At 35.3% G+C, this 11,498-nt stretch overlaps 1 long non-coding RNA gene across 1 annotated transcript in view; it reads left to right on the plus strand.

Annotated features, from left to right (window-relative positions):
* The window catches only part of LOC145280244 (uncharacterized), a 181,309-nt gene extending 173,329 nt beyond the window's left edge, over positions 1–7,980 (plus strand). The window contains exon 2 of the long non-coding RNA XR_013868591.1: positions 7,488–7,980. This is a non-coding gene — a long non-coding RNA (uncharacterized LOC145280244). The remainder of the gene's footprint in view (positions 1–7,487) is intronic.
* The last annotated feature ends 3,518 nt before the right edge of the window (positions 7,981–11,498 follow it).

Consider the following 11,498-nt stretch of genomic DNA (forward strand, 5'->3'; position numbering starts at 1 on the left):
CTTGTCGAAAAAAATCAAAGAATATGTAATCCATATGACATCAGAATGTTATTCAGGATCGACTCAAGTCTTCAGAAACATTTTTTGAAAATCAACTCAAGTCTTCAGAAACATTTTTTGAAAATCAAGCATCTTTCGGATAAAGTCCTGATCAAGTAATGTTATAAGCTTCCATATACGCCATATAAGACATTATCACATTGACACACCATTTCTCGTTAGATTACCAAAGTTAAGCAATGTTAAGCCTCGTCAGTACCAGGTGGGTGACTAATTTGGAAATACTAGGCGTTGTACGTAGGGGGACGTCGACAAATCCCTGAAAGAGTTGCAAAAACCTAACAGCGTCATCTCGCCTAACGGGAATATACAAACTGCTGGTGAATTTCATGCTTCCATGAAACTTGCTCCTCCGGAGGAAACTGGTTAAACCCGTATTCGGGTTCGTGCTACAGTTCAATTTTCTTTTTCATTTTTAAAGATTTCATCTAAATGTAGGAAACTACGTCGTGTATGGCTGACGATACGAGATGACAGAGAAAGAAAAATATCTACCTTTCCAGGACGTGATAAAAATTATAGACAGAATAAAAAGGTAGAGAGTAAGACGAGTCTAAGAAGCAGTGCATATGCTGGGAAACGACCATCGTAATAAGAAAAAAGTATAGAATTAGACACATAATGGGAAACATTAATTCGAAATAATAGATTATCTATCTATCTATCTATCTTTATATATATACTCTAGCATCTCAGCCCGGCGTTGCCCGGGTGTGTGGATGTGTATGTTGAGCAAAAAAAAAAAGGTAGTATAAAGGCAGGCTCGAACCCGTACCGTGAAGGAAGAAAAGAACGGGGAAAAACCTGACATCTTTGCTGTTACAACCACCGCCAAACCGGAAGTGACGCGGGTTTAAATTAAGGCTAGACAATTGAAAGAAGAGGATGACTTTCAAAGATATCTGTGAAAAACGCGACCCCCCTGTAGAAAAGTGCTTAGTTGAAGGTGACGATATTAATGTTTTTAACCAATTTTTCGATATTCGTCGTCCGAAAGGTCGAACTTCAAAACGATACTGATCTTGGCAAAATCCATCGCCTCTGTCAAAAGTTTTAGCAGGCATGCAAACATACATACATACATACATACATACATACATACATGCATACATACATACATACATACATACGTTTACATATTGGTAACTAAAAATTTTCGATCCAAACCGATTAAAAAGCTTGCCCTATCTCTGAATACCCTTTATGTAAAATTTCAAATGTTTAGACCAGAAATTGTCTGAGTAATTTGGCAGGGACCGCAGAGTTCAACTATTTTTCTAACTTTGACCCCTATTATGACCCTTAAAATTTACTGTTTTGGGCTCTGATCAAGTTATTAAATTAGATCCATGTGCAAGGAACCAATATCTAAAGTTTTGAGTGTTTAGACCCAAAATTGTCGGAGGTGTTTGGTAGAGTTCTCAAAGGTCAAATCGTTGAACTATGACCCCTTAATAGCCGAATTTCTGGACAAAAACGGATCACAAAAATTTTCCCCAAATCTCAGTACCCTGTATATCAAATTTCGAGTCTGTAGACCTAAAATTGACAGAGTTATTGCGTAGGGAAATGTACACAGACAAACACACAGACGGACACACAGACGCACAGGCACTTTTATAGATATATAGATAGACATATATATATATATATATATATATATATATATATATATATATATATATATATATAAAGCGCCCGAGAAATAAATGGCCGAGATTTGATCATTTAGTGCTCAATAAACAGTTTACCAGCTGAGACCAAAAGAATGTCTCGTCATGTCGATAAAATCGCAAGACAATTTTTAAAAGAGAAAACTCCGTAGTATTTAATCAGACAAGCATGCTTGGATAAACACTTGCTGCTTAAATACACACATACACACGCACACGCACAACCACAAACGCACACATACATATTAATATGTAGTAAATAAAAAGTATATAAAACAATATTGTAGTAATAAATAGTAATGTATAAGGATAAAATACTTGGTATGGTCCAATTGTAAATTATATCTCTCTGAGGAGGTGAAGGTTCAATCCTCAGTGCGGGCAACACTCAATATACAGTTAAGAATTATTTAGGATGTCTACCTAGTCGTGAGTGACGAAACAAGAACATGCCACGAGAAGACATTCTTACATAACTAAACATCGTGAATTTTTGAGATGAGGATTAATCAGTTGTATTATTTGGATTCTTCTGATTAGTGCTCTCGTTTCAGGTGTTATTTTACAAGGTTCGGTCGATATGATCTCCGACCTAGTATCTCGATCACGGAGATGACGATGCTATGTTTTGGCAGTTCTTGCAGGGAGGTGTCGACGTCCAATATACAGGATCTGGTATTCCAAACTGGTCACCCATCTGATACTGACCAGGCTAAACGTTGCTCACCTTTGGTGATCTAACAAGAACCGATGTGTTCGTGATTATGTCGTATTCTTCTAAGAATGGCGCGACTTTTGTTTTCCATTAAATGCGTAAATATACATTTTGAAATCGCATTGAGCGATGGAAAGGTTATGTTTACATTTTTATCAGGTCCTGTGAAATGTGCCGAGAAATGTGAGATGAATACATTCATTACTTAGTTGAGTTGCCATCCTTTCTTTCGTCGTTTATGTGACTTCAAATTATATATTTATACATTTAATGGAAAACAACAAACAAGAGAAAGTGTAGCTGGTTGGTCGTTTTGTCATTATTAAATCTGAAATAACATTCAAATCGATTTGCTACACTGTATTTTCTAAAAAATAATTTAACTGTGCCCACGCATTTCTATACGATGCTCTGTCTATAATTCCTAACTGTATATTCCGTCGGCCATTACGCTAGTCTGTCACACGCTAGGGTTAAAAAGGTATTTTTATCGCTAAACATCCGGATTAAATAGCTCTATCTTAAGAATATCTATTCATATTCTAGCAGGGAAACCTGACGTTGCCCAGGATTGAATGATGATCAACGAATGTTTCACACTCCCATATTTTATTGTTAGCGAGATCGATGAAATGTCCTATTTTTCGATCAAATCTATTGATTGCCTGCTCTATTTGGGGACCCATCGCAGTGCACCTTTTTGCAGTTACTTAGTTCACAATATATTGGAGTCTATATTGCACTGTACAGAACCTATTGTTGGGTTTTATCAAACACATGTTTATTTATAACTAGCCTGTGTACCCGGCGTTGCCCGGGTGTTTGGAGGTGTGTTTTGAGCAAAAGCAAAAAAAAAAAAAAAAAGAAATGGTAGTAGGCAGACAGGCTCGAACCCATACTGCAAAGAAGGAAAAGAACGTGAAAAAAACCTGACATCTTTGCTGTTGCGTCTATCGCAAAATCGGAAGGGGCGAACATAAAAATTAAGGCTAGTCAATCGAAAAGAGTGGATGACTTTCGAATATATCTGCGAAAAAAGCGACCCCTCCTTGTAGAAAACTGCTCCGTTGAAGATGAAGAAATTAATGTTTCTGGCCAATTTTCTATATTTATCGTGGTTCCAGGTTAAAAACGATAATGTTTTGCCACGTTCCAACGCGTCTGTCAAACGTTTTAGGCAGATATACAAACATACATACATTTAAACAGACCGGTGAGATTTATATTATAGAATATAGCTTGAATTAAAGTTTAAAATGCTAAAGTATCATGCTTTAATTTTGCTCTAAACAGAAACATTCATTTCAAACGCACCCTTGTTATATCAAAGAACCTGCTGTTTATTGTATATCCCTGGCCTTACTGGTTGTGCGATGATAATAGCTTAAATTTAGGTTTAAAATGAAAAACTCGAGTATTATGGTGCAATTATGCTTTAAACAGAAACATTCATTTAGAATGCGGCTCTCTCATATCAAAGAACCTACTGTTTATTTATATGTCAGGCCTTTCAGCTTGTGTGGTAATAAAACTTCTTAAATGAACCTGTGATGTTAGGCTGTGTAAGGTGTTAGCTTTGGTAAAAATCGACTGTTCCTTCTTTTATCGGATTATTTCGAGTATCTATTATCGATACTTATCGAAGACATTCTGATACAAAACCTATCTAGAACACTACCAGGCACATAAAGTACCTTCGTGTCGAATTTCATAAAAATCGACTCAGCCGTTTTTGAGTCTATAGGGAACGAACTCATACACATACACACAATGTCCTTTTATATAATAGTAGATAGATAGACAGATAGATAGATACACACACATACATACATACATACATACATGCATACATGCATACATAGATACATAGATACACATACATACATACATACATACATACATACATACATACATACATACATACATGCATGCATGCATACATAGATCAACATTGCATAATCATACTCGAAGTTGTCGGGAATGTTGTCATATGCTATAGTCTCCTCTGCTCATAAACAATGTTCAGCTTGCACCCGACCCCACGCGAAGGTGAAATCTTCATAAAAGCGTACGGAATGTTAAGATTTTCTCACCCACCCGGAAAAAAATGCAGAAACGGGTGCAGATCAGGCTTCGAAGGGGTGGCGGCCGTATGATTAAGAAACTACGTGATCGTATGACCTCTTGTATTTTTGGATCTTTTATTTATTCTTAACATTTTTATTACTAGTACAAGACGATAAATTTAACCTCTTGCCTTGTGAAGGGGAAACAACTATTTTTTTCACGCTGTAGACATGTTATAGGAAAGTGTTCAGAAAAGCTACTTTCTATTGTTCCTTGAGTTCGTACCCTTTGATAATAAATGCCTTTCTCAGATGACAATTCAAAAAATGCTGACACTTTTTTTTCTCTTCTAAAAACACACCCACAAATCTCACAAAAGCAGTTACATTTAAACTGTGGAATTCTTTTTCCTCAATTGAGATTTTTTTTTTGTTATTTTTCTTTCATTTTATTCTTATTTTTTACTCTTAGGATCTTGTTTCTATTAAGTACAACGTCAATTGCTATACCATTTGTAAAACTTTTTTTTTTCATCAATCTTCTATTGAAGTTCTATGCCAAACTTTTACTTCTGATCGTAATGTTGAATCATTCTACCACTCCTGAAAGTATTTAACTCTTGGTACAATCTTTTGCCTTAATACGAGTCTGTTATGCTCTAAAATGGAACACCGCTACTACATTTATGAAGAGCTGTCTTTCTTGTCTTGATAGAGGAAAAAAAAATCGAGTTTGCAAACTAGCGGGAGGTTATGTTTTTGCTTTTGTTATTTTTTTTTAATTCTTTTTCTATGAGGCTTCATAATTTGTGCATTCATTCTTTTTATTAACTGTTATCCTCATCTTTATAGCTGTTGTTGTTTCACCACGTTTCCGCCAACTTATTCGCTGGCCTTCTTCAGATGAATAAGTTAGAAGACTCAGCACCCCTATCCCGTCGCGGTTAATCACCTGAAGAAGGTAAGAGGATGAGTTAGCCGAAACGTGATGAAGCAACAACAGCTATGAAGATGAGGATAACAGTCCACACACAAAAAAAAACTAATGCACTAGTGGGAGATGTTCTTTTCTGTCTTGTGTAGCCTCTTTCTTACAAGACACGTTGCTAGGCTTTCAAAACCCTGTTATTTCTGTGTTGCAGATATAATTGGATCATTCTTCTGCTCCAGAAAGTACATGACTTTCAATGAAATCTCATACTTCTCTGAGAGTCAGATACGTCCTAAGACTGGACTACTGCTGCCACATCTGGGAAGGAGCTGCTCAGAGCACCATTTCTTGAATTGACAAGTTCTAAAATAAAATTCGAAATTTAGCCCATTTTCATAGACAAAAACGTTACTCCTCTATCGTTATTTCCATAAAAGGTGTCCGACTGAGCTCTAATCTCTGGTTCATCCTTGCAAGACATTTAAACAAGAACTCGTTTTCAGACCACAACTAAAAGAAAAACTTTCATTTATCTGTCGTGTGTTTATCGTCAAAATAATTTTCTTTCGAAGAATTTCTGGTTGTAGAACACATTAATTCTAGACTGACTAACTGCAGACCACAACATGACCGTCTTAAGAACTAAATAAGTTATGAACCTGTTCATTCAATGTATTATTTTATTCATCATATAACTACGGATGCATGCATCTCGTTAACCTGGCATACTGTGAGGAGATAAAAGAATAAAAGGTGATTATCACAAAATCAAGATCAAGACTATAGAAAGGAGAAAAACAATGAGAAGGGGGGGAGTTCTACAAGTGTGCCGTTATTGGAAATAAGAAACTGTTATAATAAACTATATTATAGCCAGGTATAAAAACAGCTCATTCATGGAGATTACTACACGCACGAGTAAAATAGACTAGAACAAAGGAAGCAGGGAATAAATCAGCTAAACCTGAATCATACATGCTATTATATGATTAACTGAAAAGACTGAGACTGGCGACATTACGTTTACGAAAAAAAAAATGGGGCAAAATTACAAATACGCTTCTGAACCTTATCAGGTATCCTCAATTGGAACAGAGATTCACCAGTATATACATAACAGTAAACTTTATCCTCAAGTGGCTTTTGGCCCTGATAAATAGCCACTCATTAGTAAAATAAAGATAAGACATCAATCATCATGTTAGATATATTGTAATTAGTCTATAACCGTTTTCTATAAGCTATAGTTCTAAATAGTAAATACATCCTTGGTTTAGTCGAAAAGAACTAAGAGGCATCCGCTAATCACAGCTCTTCTTGAGTTATGCAATTCTTTAATATTCACAAACGTACGAAAAGTGCGATATTTAAGCTTCGCTTTTTACATCGAGTAATTATTGCACTTGAAAACTGTGTAGTGCAAGAAACAATTTATTTCACGTACAAACAATAAACTATATAATTCTTTTTTCTTTATTAAGCTAACATCAGACACCAACCGTTAGCTTCTCCTTGGATAGAGTGTAAAAATGTATTTCCAACCTAAACGTCACCGACCTGCCTGCCAAACCTCTGTCTCATAACAACAATGTTTCATGCTTGTGTTTGTTTACCCTCCATAGGAATGTGCTCCGAAAAACTTAATGCATTTGTAACTAAGGAAACAAAAATAATCTCGACCCACGTGACTTAAAACAAAACCCCAACCTTCACTGTAAATGTACTTATATATCGAAAGATTTTTACTCTGATAACGTCTTTACTCGGACCGCCTACTATGGAAATTCCCTTTTTTCTCACTGTTTTTGACCGCACAAATTGCAAAAATTTAAATGTAATGTGAACAATAATCTCGTTGCCTAACCATCCAGGTTGCTTTTCTAAATCTTTCTCCTAGCACAGTATCCCATAAGTGGCAATATGTATTTAAAATATAAAAATGATTACTGAAATCATGGAGGTTTTCCTAAGTTTCCAGTTTTTGGTTTTCATGCTGTCCATAAGACCTCATTTAGCTTCTTTTTTTTTTTTTTTCGTTTCAGTTCTGCTGTAGCCATCGTCAACCACTGTTTTACTGAAGAGGCTGAGGGTAAAGGTGATGGACTGACCAAGAATGTCTCCAGACTTGAACCCAATTAAACATCTTTGGGGGATCTTCAGCAGAAGGTGGAGGTACGCAAAATCTCAAATGTCCCCCAGCTCCGTGACGTCGTAATTGAAGAGTGGAACAGCATTCCAGTGGCTACACATGAAGCTCTGGTAAACTCCATGTCTAGGAGAGTAAAGGCTGTTTTGGATAATGATGGTGTCCACTCAAAAATATTGAGAGTTGACATGTTATATGTTAATATTGACAACTTTTCCTAAGGGGTGTAGTCACTTTTGTTGTCAGGGATTTAGCTTTTAATGGCTATATTTTGAGTTATTTTCAGAGGGAAATAAATTAACTCTGTTATATATGCTGCAGACAGACTACTTTTCATTTTGTCAAAAAATAATTTTTTCAGTGCTGTCCCATGAAGAGATAAATATATGAAGAAATGCGAGGGGTGTATTTCCTTTTATGATACACTGTATATATCTATCTATAACTATATCTATCTATCCATCTATTTATCTATCTATCTATATATATATATATATATAGAGAGAGAGAGAGAGAGAGAGAGAGAGAGAGAAAGAAAGAGAGGGAGAGATCAATAGATAGATGAAAAGATAGCAATATAAGATTGACGATTGTGTGAGATCAGTATGCAGTGTTAGTGTTCTGTTAGCAATATTGCATCGTATTTATTGAAAACTAGTAATATACCAATTCAAAGATGGGTATAAGAAAAAAATGTTACAGTTCAAAATATTAAGGTTTTCTTTATTGGTCCAGTATGATAAGGCTTTGGTGGCAATCTTCTAAGTGCTATAGTTTAAAAATTAATAAAATCCACGTTGCCTATTCTATAGATGTTCGATGAAACAAAATGATAAGTTCAATAGCTTGGAATTTCACCATAACATGCAAATTGTTGACGCCAATGAGTGCATCAACCATTTCACATGCATTACTTAATAAATTCAAGTTTTTATGCAGATTATTTTTTCCTCTATTGTAAATTTTTAATCTAAGTTATTTTTTATTGCATTTTTACCCCAAAGAAGCAACAGTGCCACTCTGATTATCTATGACATAATTTGCAGAGATATTGTGTAGAGAGCTGAGCTGCAAAATGTCTCTTTACATTATACTTGAACTTCTGCATGTCAGTACAGTCAGAAAAGCAGGCACCCGGGAGGTAATTCTAAAGTGTACCAGTATGCGGAAAGAAACTATTAGAGTATAAAGTTTTCCGGCTTCTAGAGATCTATACTGTGTAAGGGGGGGGATTTAGTTGCCGTCGGGTTTGTCGGGGATATGCAGTGCTAAAAGTATACGTAAAAAGAAATATGTTATCTTACTCGTTTTATTTTTAATATATATATATATATATATATATATATATATATATATATATATATATATATATATATATATATATTATATTATATTATATAGTTTGGGGAAAACCTATATATTTAAATAAACCTACGTATGATAAATATACATCTTTTTAATCATGAATTTTAAAACGTGTCATCGTGTCATGTCCCCATAATTGCAACATATATATATATATATATATATATATATATATATATATATATATATATACTAGCAAAAGTACCCGTCGTTGACTGGGTTCAAAAACAGCCTACAGAAAATGGACTCTGATTTATGAAAGTATGATAGGTTATGAAAAGGAACGGTTGTAAATTTGGGTTGAATTTGGGGGTATCAAAACGAAAGCAAAATATGATGAAAGTAAAAATAAAATAGATAAACCCCATAATTTATTATTCCATACCTGTTCACATTGAAACACTTATCATAATATTCTGTGGATCTATATTAAAAAACCTTGTTAAACTTTGTGACATATTTTCATTCTATGGAGGCCAGGTGCGAACGAACACCCCATAATTTTATCATACCATATTTCTTCAAACAGAAACATAATTATCAAAGTATACTGTCGCAGATAGATATGAAAAGTCTTTATTAAAGTTTGTGCCTATTTCCATTGTATGGAGGCCAGACGCGAACGCAGACCCCCACAATTTTATTATACCATCCCTACTTTAGTTAAAACATATATATCAAATTATTCTTATGTACATCTATATCAAAAACACTTGTAAACTTTTTTCTTTAATTTTTAAATCATTTATTTCCATACTTTGTGGACCAGGCGCGAACGCAGACCCCACAATTTTTATGAACCACTGTTCTGCAAGATCAAACATACCACTTCCTGTGTCTCGATACATCTTCTATCATTATATCTAATCAGTTTTTTAAAATAGTCAACCATATGGGAGCCTATTCCTGACCAGACACACACACACACACATACACACACATACATTCAGCTTTATATTATATATATATATAAACACACACACATATATATATATATATATATATATATATATATATATATATATATAGTCATCCACATACAGTATTGTTTCGCTGTATTACAGCTCATCAGTGCGGCTAGACAGGTAGCTACCTCAAGCCGAACTACCGCAAGCGGGGACCGAAACCTGACGCCCAAACGACATCACGATTTTACTATTGCGCTATTCAGCTGATTCTGTGCGGGTAGTGAATTAACAATGTTTTGACATCGCCCAAATGCCTAACCTCGATTTGTTTACACAATGAGCGGCACTTAATACGCTAGTGGCAGTTTGTATATCACTTCCCAAGGTGCTTAACCCAAGATAGGGAGTATTTTAGTCATCCACATACGGTACTGTTTCGTTGTATCACAGCTCATCATGCATACTGGTGTGTCAGCATGATTATGCCGTATATTAAGACACACACACTCATATATATATATATATATATATATATATATATATATATATATATAAATATGTATGCAAAATCCGATCCCACATTTTGCTAATTCCTACCCTCTTATGAGAAGGAAAGTATTTCTTCGAAACTCCGCGGATTAAGGACTATCCACTTATCAAGTTTTTTTGTTTTTTTTTTTTTACAAGGGTGTCACCACTTATCAAGGCCCAGAGGCCACTCGAGGATAAGGGTTAATAGGTATACATTAGTCATTGTAATTTTAGCATAGTAAACAGTGGGAATTTTGTAACTTGGATTACTTAGGGGGACGATTCAATTATAACTTGTTCACATTGGACTTTTTCTTTTTTTTTTCATATGTATCAACTCATTATCAAGGCCAAGAGGCCACTCAAGGATAAGGGTTAAAGAGTGTACAGTAGAAATTGGACAATATAATAATCATTAGTAATGAAAATTTGTTAAATTTGATAACTTATATGGAACGGCTCATCAAGAACTTATTTACGTTAGACTTGACCACAACCATATTGTAGTCAGCCGGAAAGCAGGAAAACGGAAGACAATTCCACAGGCGGGCAGTTCTAATAAAAAAGCTTTGTTCATGGAATCCACGTTTAGGTTTAGGCACAGATAAAGAGTGGGGGGAATTATTGATAGTGTTTACAGCTAGACGAGTGTTTCTTGTGAAAGTTTTGCGAGGGGGGACCATAGATTGAAGCTCAGTCGAACACTTTCCATGAAAATAGCGATACATCAGAGACAAACTCGCAACATCTCTTCTGTGAGATAGAGGTTGCAAGGAAGAGAAAAGGACATCTCCTACGAGGCTACGAAGTCTATTTTGAACTCTATCAAAGCAGGACAAGTCCTTTCTAGCAGCTCCTGCCCAGATGTGGCAACAGTATTCCATCCTTGGACGTACTTGGCTCTTATATAGATAGAGAATTGCATCAGCAGTGAGATATGTACTGGATCGATAGAAAGATCCCACCATTTTTCCAGCGGCCTTGGCAACAGATTTGATGTACGTGTTCCATTTAAGATCAGGAGTAATGGTCAAGCCCAGAAGCTTGTCAAAACTTGAGGCCTCCTGAAGACGAGAGTCATTCATTTCAATTGATGCCAGATG

Source organism: Euprymna scolopes, chromosome 7 (genome assembly GCF_053919585.1).
Source record: "Euprymna scolopes isolate OS-2025 chromosome 7, ASM5391958v1, whole genome shotgun sequence".
NCBI classification, from domain to species: domain Eukaryota; kingdom Metazoa; phylum Mollusca; class Cephalopoda; order Sepiida; family Sepiolidae; genus Euprymna; species Euprymna scolopes.